The sequence below is a fragment of the Pteropus vampyrus genome, unplaced genomic scaffold, assembly GCF_000151845.1.
Source record: "Pteropus vampyrus isolate Shadow unplaced genomic scaffold, Pvam_2.0 Scaffold36, whole genome shotgun sequence".
Taxonomy (NCBI): Eukaryota; Metazoa; Chordata; class Mammalia; order Chiroptera; family Pteropodidae; genus Pteropus; species Pteropus vampyrus.
Window position 1 is genome coordinate 2,257,523 of NW_011888817.1, and position 11,031 is coordinate 2,268,553.

Here is an 11,031-nt window from a genome sequence, read left to right on the forward strand (position 1 = left end):
GGGGAACAGCAGAGACATTTGACCTGGGGCGGCAGCTGTGCAGAGGGTGCTATTTAAAAATCCAGCTTTTGCAGCCCAATGACTCTGGGCTTACGATTTGATTGGAAGGTGGAGGGAAGACAGCAAAGACTGGGAAAAGAACCAGATTTGGGGGAAAAAAAACATCGCCAGGTGGTTGGCCGATGATATGAACCCTGACTATGTTAAATGAGCTCATTTTAATAAAATTATGTCTATCCATCTTTATCTGAGTAAATTAAGTGTGTTCATTCATGGAAAGCACTCAGAATAGTGTCCAGCACAAAGTGCTTACCAAGAGACATCATCATTATTATCATTATTATTTCTTCATCTACCTACCTACATCTATATGTGCCCAGAGATGGAGAAATACTCACCTATAATAATATGTTACTGACAAGTGGTAAGATTTATAGTGAACTCTTATTTGTATTTTTCTATAATCCTTAAATTGTTTATAATAAACACATATTTTGTAAAAATCATAAGTCATTATTCGGGGGGATGGAGGAGATGGAAACTGAAGGCTCTAGAGTGAGACTTCCTAGATTTATAGCCCAACTCTACTCCTTAGTAGCTATGTGACCGAGAGCAAATTATTTACCTTTTCTGGGTCTGTTTTCTACTGAATCCAGGGGAGTAATAATGTTACCTACATCATAGGTTGGTTAAGATAATTAAATAAGATAATCTAGGTAAAGAACTTGGCATGGTACCTGGCGGAGAGTAAGAGTGAGATCAATGGACTGCTGTTATTAGCTGTAGACATGGTGGCGGCTGCGTTATTTTTTTACTAGGAAGGGACTATGTTCTATTCACCCCAGTGTTCTTGGCATGTTGTAGTCACTCCAGAAACAGTTGATAGTTTAGCTGGAGCCACATTTACATACAGCACAGTGGAATAATACTGTTGTTTAATCCATCGATTTGACGAATATTTCTTGAGCACCTACTATGTGCTGCCCACCATTCTAGGTGTTCATTTGCTAAATCCACAATGCTGTATTGGGGACACTCACTATAGGATAATGTAGAAATAGTGGAAATAAGTGATTAGGAGGCACAACAGCTGTGTTCTGACTCTAGTGACTACAAAAGTGACTGAATGTCAGCTACGGTAAATCTGACCCTGAATGTGACAGTGATGTGTGAATATCATAGTGAAAGTGACTAATTGGGCAGTAACAAGGACAGCTGCTGTGTACCTGGTAGGAGCCTGCTAAATATTGGCTTGACTATGTGGCAGTGAAAGTGGATAAGTGACAATGACATTGAAGACAACTGAAAGGGTGACAACTGGGCACAGAGTCCAAGTGCTATATTGTACAGATATGTTTGAAGTTTGTGGTCATTGACAGTGTTCGCATATCAAACAGTGATAGTAAAAAAAAATGATGGACCAGCTGACAGCAACAATGTGACAATTCTGCACTGTAAATTGAGTGTGATTAAAAACGATAATGGAGTAGGAGTCAGTCTGACAATGACAGCTCTCAGAATGACTGAATATTGACACTGTGGCTGTAACAGCTGTAACCACACAGGGAACTCGGTATTGTACTGAGACATCTGGATTTGGGCGGCGTGGCTGGCAATGGCAGAAAAATTGGCTGCGTGTCAGTGACAGAGTGAGTGACAGTGTGAGGTTCCATGGGCCAGCGCTGATGTGACTTGGTCTGACACTGGATCTTACTTCATTTGTTTGGCTGTATGAGGGTGGCAAGAGGAGCTTCCACGTAGAGCGCATGGTGTGCGACAAACTGTGTGAGAGGGAAAATGAGCAAAAGAACAGCTGTGAATACTTTTCCCCCAAACTCCTAAATACTAAAGTTGGAGGAGGGAGAGGCGGGATCAAAATGCCTTCAAGACACCACGATTGGGTGATTCGGGTCTGTTAGCCTATCATGTCAGAGCAGCGCCACACCTCTCCACCAATGAGAATACGTCTGGGAACGAGGCTCAGGTCACGTCCCCGCCTTGCACGTGAAAACGTTGTTTTGGAAAAATGAAATATCTTTTTTTTTTAATCTATTATCTTTCCATTTTTGAAATACGATCTTAACCCTAGTGCTACCCCAGCGAGGGGTGGGGAACCTGAGTCGAACTTTCGTTAGGGAGTGCGGGGAGGAGGGGGATGGCCACGGGTCAGAGGTCAGAGACAAGGCCAGAAACCAGCTAGTCCCACTGTCGTAGCATTGGTGGAGGCGCGCGTGTGACGCCGGCCACGCCCGTGCGAGGCCCGCCCCCGCACGTGACTGGCGCGCGGAGCAGGGCCGGCCTCCCCCGCACCGCTATATCCCTTCCGCGCCGGCCTCAAGATGGCCGCCTTCTGGCGTCTTTGGCGCTGTTGAATGGAGAAATCTTTATTGTTCCCTTCGGGCAGGAGTGTTCGTGTCCTCTATGGCGCTGTCAATAAAGAACGGCAGTTTGAATCGGTGCTGAACAGGTAACCATAGAAACGGGGCTGGGACTCAGCGTGGAGACCCCCTTTGTAACTGAGGCCGGAGAGGCACCCCAAATAAGGGGCGCACAGAGACCCTTCCTTGTGTCCAACTGCGCGGGCCTCAGCCCAGTCCTAGCCGCCCCCGGCCCTGCGACGTGGGCCCCCAGAGGCGGCCCACACAACGAGCGCAGGCTCGGCTCTAGTCTCCGGCGGGGAACGGCTGAGGGGTTCCGGCCTTCTCTCCGCCTGGGGCCTGTCCTCGCGTCGCACCGCCTGCTACTCGGCGCGATCGCAGGCCTCTCGCTGCTGCGAGTCTCAGTCCCCACTCCCGCCAAGTCCCTTCGCCTGGCGCAGACAAACTGGCCTTTGGCCAGATCCGCCCGCCCATCCCCCCTCCCATTTTTTGTCTGCCAGGAACTAAGACTGGTTTTTACATTTTTTAATGGTTGCGGGGGGTGGGGTGGAGGAGAAGGGAGAATATTTCATGTGAATTGTGACAGTTACATGAAATCAAATTTCGGAGCCCATAAATGGAGTTTTTTTGGAACACAGCCGTGTTCCTCGTTTATGTTTTGTTTGTGGCTGCTTTCCTGCTAGAAGAGCAAAGTTGGGTAGTTGAGACAGATGTTGCGTGGCTTTGATCGCTTGGCCCACAAAACCGAAAATATTTATCTGGTCCTGCGTAGAAAAAGAGTGCCGACCCCTGCTCTAGACGCGTCTGTGTTGTCCAGCGATTCCTCTGGCCACGTCTCACGGAGTGTCCCGTGCACCTAGAGCTCTGACCAAACACTCTGGCTTCCCATTACCTCTCTGGTCTTGCTGATTTATTAGTTAAAGCGGGAATTGTTTCTCCTGTTTAAGTAATAATACCATCCACTCAGCTCCACAATAAGCCAGGTGCTTTATTTATATTCATACCCAGCGTTTTTGTGCTGACAACACTTTATAAACACTTTATTTCATTTAAGAGGAGGAAGCTTAGATTCTGGATGGTTAAGATATTTAAGGGAGTACTAGGGTATAGGTATGGCAAAGTGAGCTCATTCCCAGAAGCCCCCTGCCGGGTGACCCAGGATATACTGCTCAGAGTTTCTTTTTTCAAGTCTCTCAGCGAGGGGCTATTGGTTCTTCTTTGGAATTATATCCAAATCTTTGTGTGGTTTATGGAGATTTAATTACAACTCCAAAGTGAAATTTCTCTCTACTTGGCTAAATCATAAAACTTCTGCCACACTCCACTTTCTAATTTAGACGCCTTTCTTATATGGCAGTAGTTCCCAAACCTAGCTCTTCATCACCAGCTTGTCAAATGATCTTAGAACACCCCATGCTTGCAAGCATGCGTTGATGAACCATTCAGTATTCGTTGAGCACCTACTTTGTATTAAGGATGATTCAAACCCCTAGAAATAGGGTGGTGAACAAAATCAACATGATCTTTGCCCTTCCATGGAATTTAAATTCTGTAGGGGCTTGGACAGATGGTACACAAGTAAACAAAGACAACTTCAAATACAGCTGTCATAGCAGCATGAGCATAAAATTAGTAGTTAATATTTATTGAGTGATTTCTGTGTACTCGATTTACATGGATTATCATTTAATCCTCACACTGGCACTATGACATAGGTAATATTAATATTCTCATTTTAAAGATGAGGACACTAAGACTCAGAAAAGATGTCCAAGGTTACATAGCTAATGAATGCATAACGGAGCTGGGATCTGAACCTAAACTGGTCACACTCACCACTCTGTATTATTCCATCTGTTTATCTTTTCTACCAGTTTAGGAGGTCCTCAAGGGCAAGGACCACACCTTACCTGTTTTTGTATTTGGGGCTAGCCAGTGCCCACAACCAGTCACAAATCCAGGCCATCGGTTGGGCAAATATTTGAGATCCTGCTACTATGTACCAGGCACCGCTGTGCTAGGCCAGGGTGAGCAAGTTGAACCTAAAACCTGGCGTCTAAGACAGTAAATAAAATTATTCCAAATTGTGGCAACTGCCAAAATGGAAACAAAACAGTACTAACCTAAGAGACCTCTTATACCAGGATGGTCCTGGAAGGCCTCTCTTGAAAAAGTTAGTTTAAGCCGAAACTTGTTCAGTGACAAGGATCCAGTCCAGCAAGAAGGGAAAAGGGAGAGAAGTGGGGAGACAGAACTTTTCAGCAGGTTCAGAGACTGTGAGGTGGCAAGAACTGGGGGTGCTGGAGGACTGAAAGGAGTGAGTGATTGTGCTGTTGTTTACAGTCCTGTGCTCTCAGTCCCTGGCCCTGAACCCAGCTTTGTTGCTGATAGAGCTGCATGCTTTTGGCCAGTTATGGATTAGTTGTCTAATCTGTCAAATGTGGATCATGGTGCCTCCTCAAAGGGTTATTGTGTGGATTAAATAAGAGAAAATGTAATAATAGGTTCTGAGTTTTCTTGTTGTTGTTGTTACACATGTTGCTGAATTCTGATCAGCGAAAACTACCCAAGTTTGGCCCCAAATGGAAACTTACCTAAAATGCTAAAAACAAAAATCCAGAGGTGTGTTACAGACAAAACTGTTTCTGTCTTTTGGGGAGAGGGGAACAGATCTTATTTTTTCTTAATGGTTCTGTTCAGAGATGACCTTTTCCAACTGGTATATAATTTTTTTTTTCAACCAAATTATACAGCTGTTTATTCAGAACATTTTTCATCATTTTAGTGTTTTGAGCTCAAAACCATTTGTGTTCCTCCATCTCGTGCATGTGCACATTCTTAAGGCATTCTAGAAAAACTATAGGCTTCTAGTGGTGATCATTTCAGAATTTATTTGCAAATGATTTTGGGTTACCTCTAAAAGTTTTTAAAATAATGTTGCATACTTTAAGCAGAGCATTGAATACTTTAAAGCAAATAGCAGGCTTTTTGAATAGGTAAAAATAATACGATGTTTGGGCTCATGAACATGAAAAATTACAGAGGCAGTAATAAATCGAGCAGACTATTTAAGATCAGCAATGTCAAGTTTTGCTTTAAACTGTACCCAGATGGCACATGTCATCAGAAGATGTAATCCAGCACAGCAAATGCAAGGAACTAGACAGAGAGTGGCATGTAAATGCAATGTTAAACAACAAGCCCTGAATTAAATTGCTATTTTAGGTTTGGGTGGGACCTTCACATTTAAAGTATTGCAGTTTTGCTCTGTGATTTGGGTCTGTTGGGTTCCAGTAAAGAGTAGGTGGTAACACTAGCTTTGAAGGATAATACAAAACTGCAGGAAGAGCCAGGGCATACCAATTTGTTTTTTCAATCTATTTTATTTCAGTTCAAAGCCTCATTGCAGACAGGCAGCACAGGAAAGAGAGCCACACTTTGGCAATACCCAACTGCTTTTGGAGATTGGGGAAGACTGAGTATAACCAAAGTGTGGCTTATTTTTTCAGACTATCTGTCTACAAAGATGCTTTGAAGTGAAATAAAATAGATTGAAAAACAAATTGGTCTGCCCTGTTGCCTCATACTGAGTATTTACATTACCCTTCTGGTGTTCTGCCTGTACCAGCACCCTGGGGGAAGGCAGTGACCCCTCAGCCTCTTTCAACTCTTCAAGAGAGTGGGCTCTTTGATTTTTACAAGGGCATCGAATTGCGATATATGGTTTTCTGGATCTCCAGTAGCCAGCCTTCTAAAGTCATCGTCTTGATGATGTGGAGAAAGCAGGCTATAACCACGTAGAAAAAAAAATAAATATTAAGGGCATTTAAATTCAGAGATGAGAGTGTCCCTTTTTTTTTCCCCCCCAGTCACGTAGAGCAGCGGTCCCCAACCTTTTTGGCACTAGGGACCTGTGCTTCTATAAGAATCTAATGCCTGATGATCTGAGGTGGAGCTGAGGTGGTGATACCCCTGATGCTAGGGCTGGGGACCAGCTGCAAATACAAATGAGCTTGCCGCTCTGCTTACCTCCTGCTGTGTGGCCCGGTTCCTAACAGGCCACTGACTCTCTTTCTCTTGGTTAAAGCTGCTGTAATCTCTTGTTCTGGATTATTGCAACAATCTTCTAGCTGGTCAGCTGGCTCCAGTTTTGTTCCTCTTCAGTCTGTTTTGTACACTGTTGCCAGTGATCTTTATAAAGCATAGATATGAACATGTCACTCCCACGCTTAAAACTCCATGATGATTGCCTGCCCTCAGGCTAGTGCATTTCCTTGGCTTGGCATGTGCTGCCTTCAAGCTCTCTGGCTGTGCCAGTCTCAAGCCTCATCTCAGCACTCTCTCCACTCCCTTCTCACCCTTCCCCATGAGCACTAGTAAACATTCAATGGGCCTAAGAACTTCATCCTTGCTGGGACAAGTAGACCACACTCTGGGGCTTTGAGGCTGCTGGATTTCCCTGGCCATGTTATTAACCAGGCCAGTAGTGATGCTGTTATCTACACTAATCATTAGATTACTGAATGTTGTTTTAGTTTCTGTGTGGTTCCTTTGTCCTTACACCATGCTACTGATAATACATAGTCAAATACTGTGCTAAGGTCACTTGTAATTATTTTCTCTGTGTGGTTATGCCACCAACTCGATAAAGTTGATAAACAGGTTCATTTGTTTTAAAATTTAAGAATTGCCTTTAAAAGTCTAATTTTGTTTTTTAACTATGTAAACCATTTACACGGTTCCAAAATCAGAACTATATAACAAGGTACATTCACAAGAGTTTTTATTTCATGCCTGACCCGTCTTTTTTTTCCTTGAGTCTTGTTGTCAGAGTTTTGGGCTTTTGCCAATCTGCTAGGTAAGAAATAATATATAGTATTAGTATATATTAATATTAGTTTAAATTTGTCTGCCCAATGTCTGGTGTAAGTTGCAACAAGATTTTTTCCAATTTGTCATATGCCTGACTTTGCATATGTTTTATTGCTGTACAAAAGTTTTATATCTTTATACAGTCATGTTTATCATTTATGTATTGCTTTAGATTTTGAGTCAGAGTAGGAAGTTTGCCCCACTCTCAATCAGGAATTCATTAATACTTTCTTCTAGTACATACATGGTTTCACTTTTTTTTTTTAATATCTAAGACTCTGATCCAATTTTTTTTTTTTAGTGGATTTTCTAGTTTGTTCCATTGGTTTGTCAGTTGATATGCCATCATAAAAGCATCATAATTTTAGAGGCCTTGTAATTTGTTTTACTATCTAAAGAGCCAGTTTTTCATATTGTTGTTTTTCAGGGTTTTTTTGGCTGCATTTGCTTGCTCATTCTCCCATGTAAATTTTGTAATCAGTTCATCTAATTTCAGGAGGAAACAATTTGATGATCTTTTTTTGAGATCATGTTAAATTTATAAGTTAGCTTAGGGAGAAGTGACATCTTTATGATATTGTCTTCCTACCCAACATCATGGTCTATCTTTCCATTAGCTCAAGGCTACTTTTATGATATTTCAGGAATGCTTTATGTTTTTCCTTATATGAAATTTGTATACTTCTTGTTAAGTTTGTTAGACTTTCATTCTTAACTTAAATTTTTTTTTTCTTTGAGAATCCCTACAGAACTTCTCAGAAGTCGTATACACCCACATATTCCAAAGTCTCTCTGAAAGTCTGTTCTGTTGTCTCTCTGCCTCTCTTTCCCACTCACGACCTAGCTTTGTATCTTACATACAGTAGGCAATTAGTACATAGCTGTCGAATGGATAAATAAAGCAGTAACGAGAAAATGAAAGTGGATGGAAGTGAGAAGCGTATAAGGCCCATAAGTCTACACTCTGCAGCCATTAATTCACTGGTAGATAGTATTTTGTTCTCCTCCTTAACTCCATCCTAGAACTTTAAAAAAACATCATGTTGATAATAATAGTTAAACATTTATTAAGCACCTGTAAAGTGCCAGGCACTGTACTAGGTGTTTTACATGATTATTTCTTGTAATCCTTACAGCAGCTAAGCAATAGATACTTTTATCCCCATTTAAAAAATTATTATGGAAATTGCAAAGATACCGGAGTGAGAATAGCATAATCAACTCCCATATACATGTTATCTCCATTCTACACTTGAGAAAACAGGTGTTGAAAGGTTAAGTAACTCAAGGTTACAAAGCTAAAGTCAGCTTTAGAACCTAACTCTTTTTTAGCTCCTTAAGATTTTTTTTTTTTTTTTTCAAATTTTAAACTCCATCTGGGTAAGGGAAAAGCAAAAGCAAGGGAAACAGTCAAGAGCCACTCTTTTAAACTTAAACGAGTAGTATTTTATTAGTCTTCCCTTCTAATTCATATCGTAGATACTGCCATCACTGCTGCCATTTGCAAACAATAAGCCCTCTTTTCATTATTCTTATGTGCTCTGCTCACGCTTTGCCTTTTTGTCTAGTTTTACTAGTACAATTGATATTAGTTGATTTTTAAAGGCCTACCACTGGTTTGAGTACTCCTACCTTGCACGATGTCAGGAATGTAGTAGGAACTTATAAATTTAAATAACAGTGAAACTTGCCACTCATTCATTTAGCCCATAGATTGGTGTGGTACTATAACTTCTGAATGTTGTGCTGAAGCTCTGGTAGTCATTAAATTTGGCCACCCTAGACACCAGCTGCTCATATAGCTGGCACTTTGCTGTCAACTGCCCTCAGCTCCAGTCAGATTCAAACCAGAGGGAGACTTTCTAAGGTCAGAGTCTAAGACAGCAGACTAATTGGCCCCCAGAGTTCTGGATTTTTTTTTCCCCGGGCAAGCAAAATGTTGAGGATGAAATTTTCCATGTCTTCCTTTGAACATTTTTGAGCAAACTCTATAGAATCCCATAGGCTCTTCCCCAAAGTTAAAGACAACAGAGAAGTTAGGCCCTTTTGCAATTTTTTTTTTTGTTAGTTCCTTAAGTTAACCCTCTTTTCACACTCCCTGGTGATGGACAAGAGAAAGAAAGATGAAAATAATTCAAAGACAAAAGAAAAAGCTTACAGCACTAGGAGGAGAAGAGAATGCGGTTCATCTTTAAAATGTACACAGAGGGGTACTGAAGGTTGGGTGATCTGAGTAGTGTAATAGGACAGGATTGCAGGAAGCTGGGGTTCATAGTCTCTTCAGTGATTCTGCTGCTTAACTACAAAGGTATGAGAAAAGAAGGATTTTAGGCTGAAAGTGGTCTCTTATTTCCAGCTGTGCCATAAACTCTTCAAGAGCAGGGATTATGCTGAATTTCTTCTCTGTGCAGTGTCAAGCCTCAGTTACGGGCTTTTGGCTGAGCTCCCTAAAGATCTGCTGGACACACTGTCCATGGATGAGGCTGGGAAATGGGGCTTTGGAGTCATGCTGGGCCTGCAAGGCCTCTGCAGACCCTAGCCACACTATTACCAGCTGTGTGGCCTTGGAGAAGTCAGAGGGCTTGAGGTGTGTGTATATGATGCCTCATGTAGCACAGAATAAGTAGGTCCTAAATCATGTGCTCTTACTTAAAAAAAATCACTTTTATAAACTGTATCTTTACAGTGCCTCTGAGCAGAGAAGTTATCAACAAAGTAGGAGAAGACTCTAGGATCAAGAGCTTCACTGCTGTTTAAATTTTCAAGCTTGGGCAACGTACAGTGTGGTAAACGTTCCAGCACGGGAGTCAGCGTGGGTTCATTTACCGACTCCGCCACTCACTGGCCTTGTGATTTGGGGGAAGTCATTTAATCTCTCTAGGCCTCCACTTTCTCAGTTGAAAGTGGAGTTAATAATAGTAACTACCTCACAGGTTTTGCAAAAATTATATAGGGCCACCCATGCAAAGTGCTTGGCACAGTGCCTGGGATAGAATAAATCTTAGTAAATGTTAGCTACATACTGTTAAGGTTGCTACCTTAACTCTTCCAGACTGTGTCTTTTTCCCCTTTCCCAAATGTCTTCCTCATTGCTTTCCACTTAGAATATGTAGCTCAGACATAGGTAACAGGAAGAGTCTCATTTCTGTCATTAGTGAACTGAAAGATCTTAAAAACATTTTACTTCTCAACACTTCTGTTTTCTCGTCTATAAAATGTGGGAATTGGACCAGATGATTTTAGAAGTTCTTTGTATCTCCTGATTTTTAGTGAGTTTAAGGCTTTGTATGAAATCTCTGATTACAGCCCAGTGATCTATGTTCTGAGAGGCTCAATCCTCCCCATTCTCCCCCTTTCCTAGCTGACTCCTAGCTCAGACCATCTGTATGAAACTAGTAATGTGGTTGTCTAGAAATTCTTTTCTTTAAAAAAAAAATCATGTAATGTTTGACATATATAGAAGATACATATATATATAACATAAAATGATGAGATGGAGTGATTTTTGTATATCTGTGAATTGATCACCCAACCCAAGAACTATGAAAACAAATATATTGGCAGGTGTATTTTTATGCTTCCTTTTAACATTTAATGAACGTTTAAAATGTTACAGGAAATGTCTTTTATGTATATTGACTCACTTCAATGTAGTAACTTATTATTGCTTATAACTACCCCATGAGATAAGGACTAATATTACCCCCATTTTACATATGAGGAAACTGAGGCCCAAAGAGTTAAGCAACTTGCCTAAAGTCATACAGCTAGAAAGAAGAGC

The 11,031-nt window shown here is 41.5% G+C and overlaps 1 protein-coding gene across 3 annotated transcripts in view; it reads left to right on the forward strand.

Annotated features, from left to right (window-relative positions):
- The first annotated feature begins 2,298 nt into the window (after window positions 1-2,298).
- ZBTB40 (zinc finger and BTB domain containing 40) overlaps window positions 2,299-11,031 on the forward strand; it is a 66,483-nt gene continuing 57,750 nt past the window's right edge. For all 3 annotated transcript variants that reach the window (XM_011357541.2, XM_011357543.2, XM_023529399.1), the window contains exon 1: window positions 2,299-2,467. The gene's annotated coding sequence lies outside the window, so the exon portion shown is untranslated. The remainder of the gene's footprint in view (window positions 2,468-11,031) is intronic.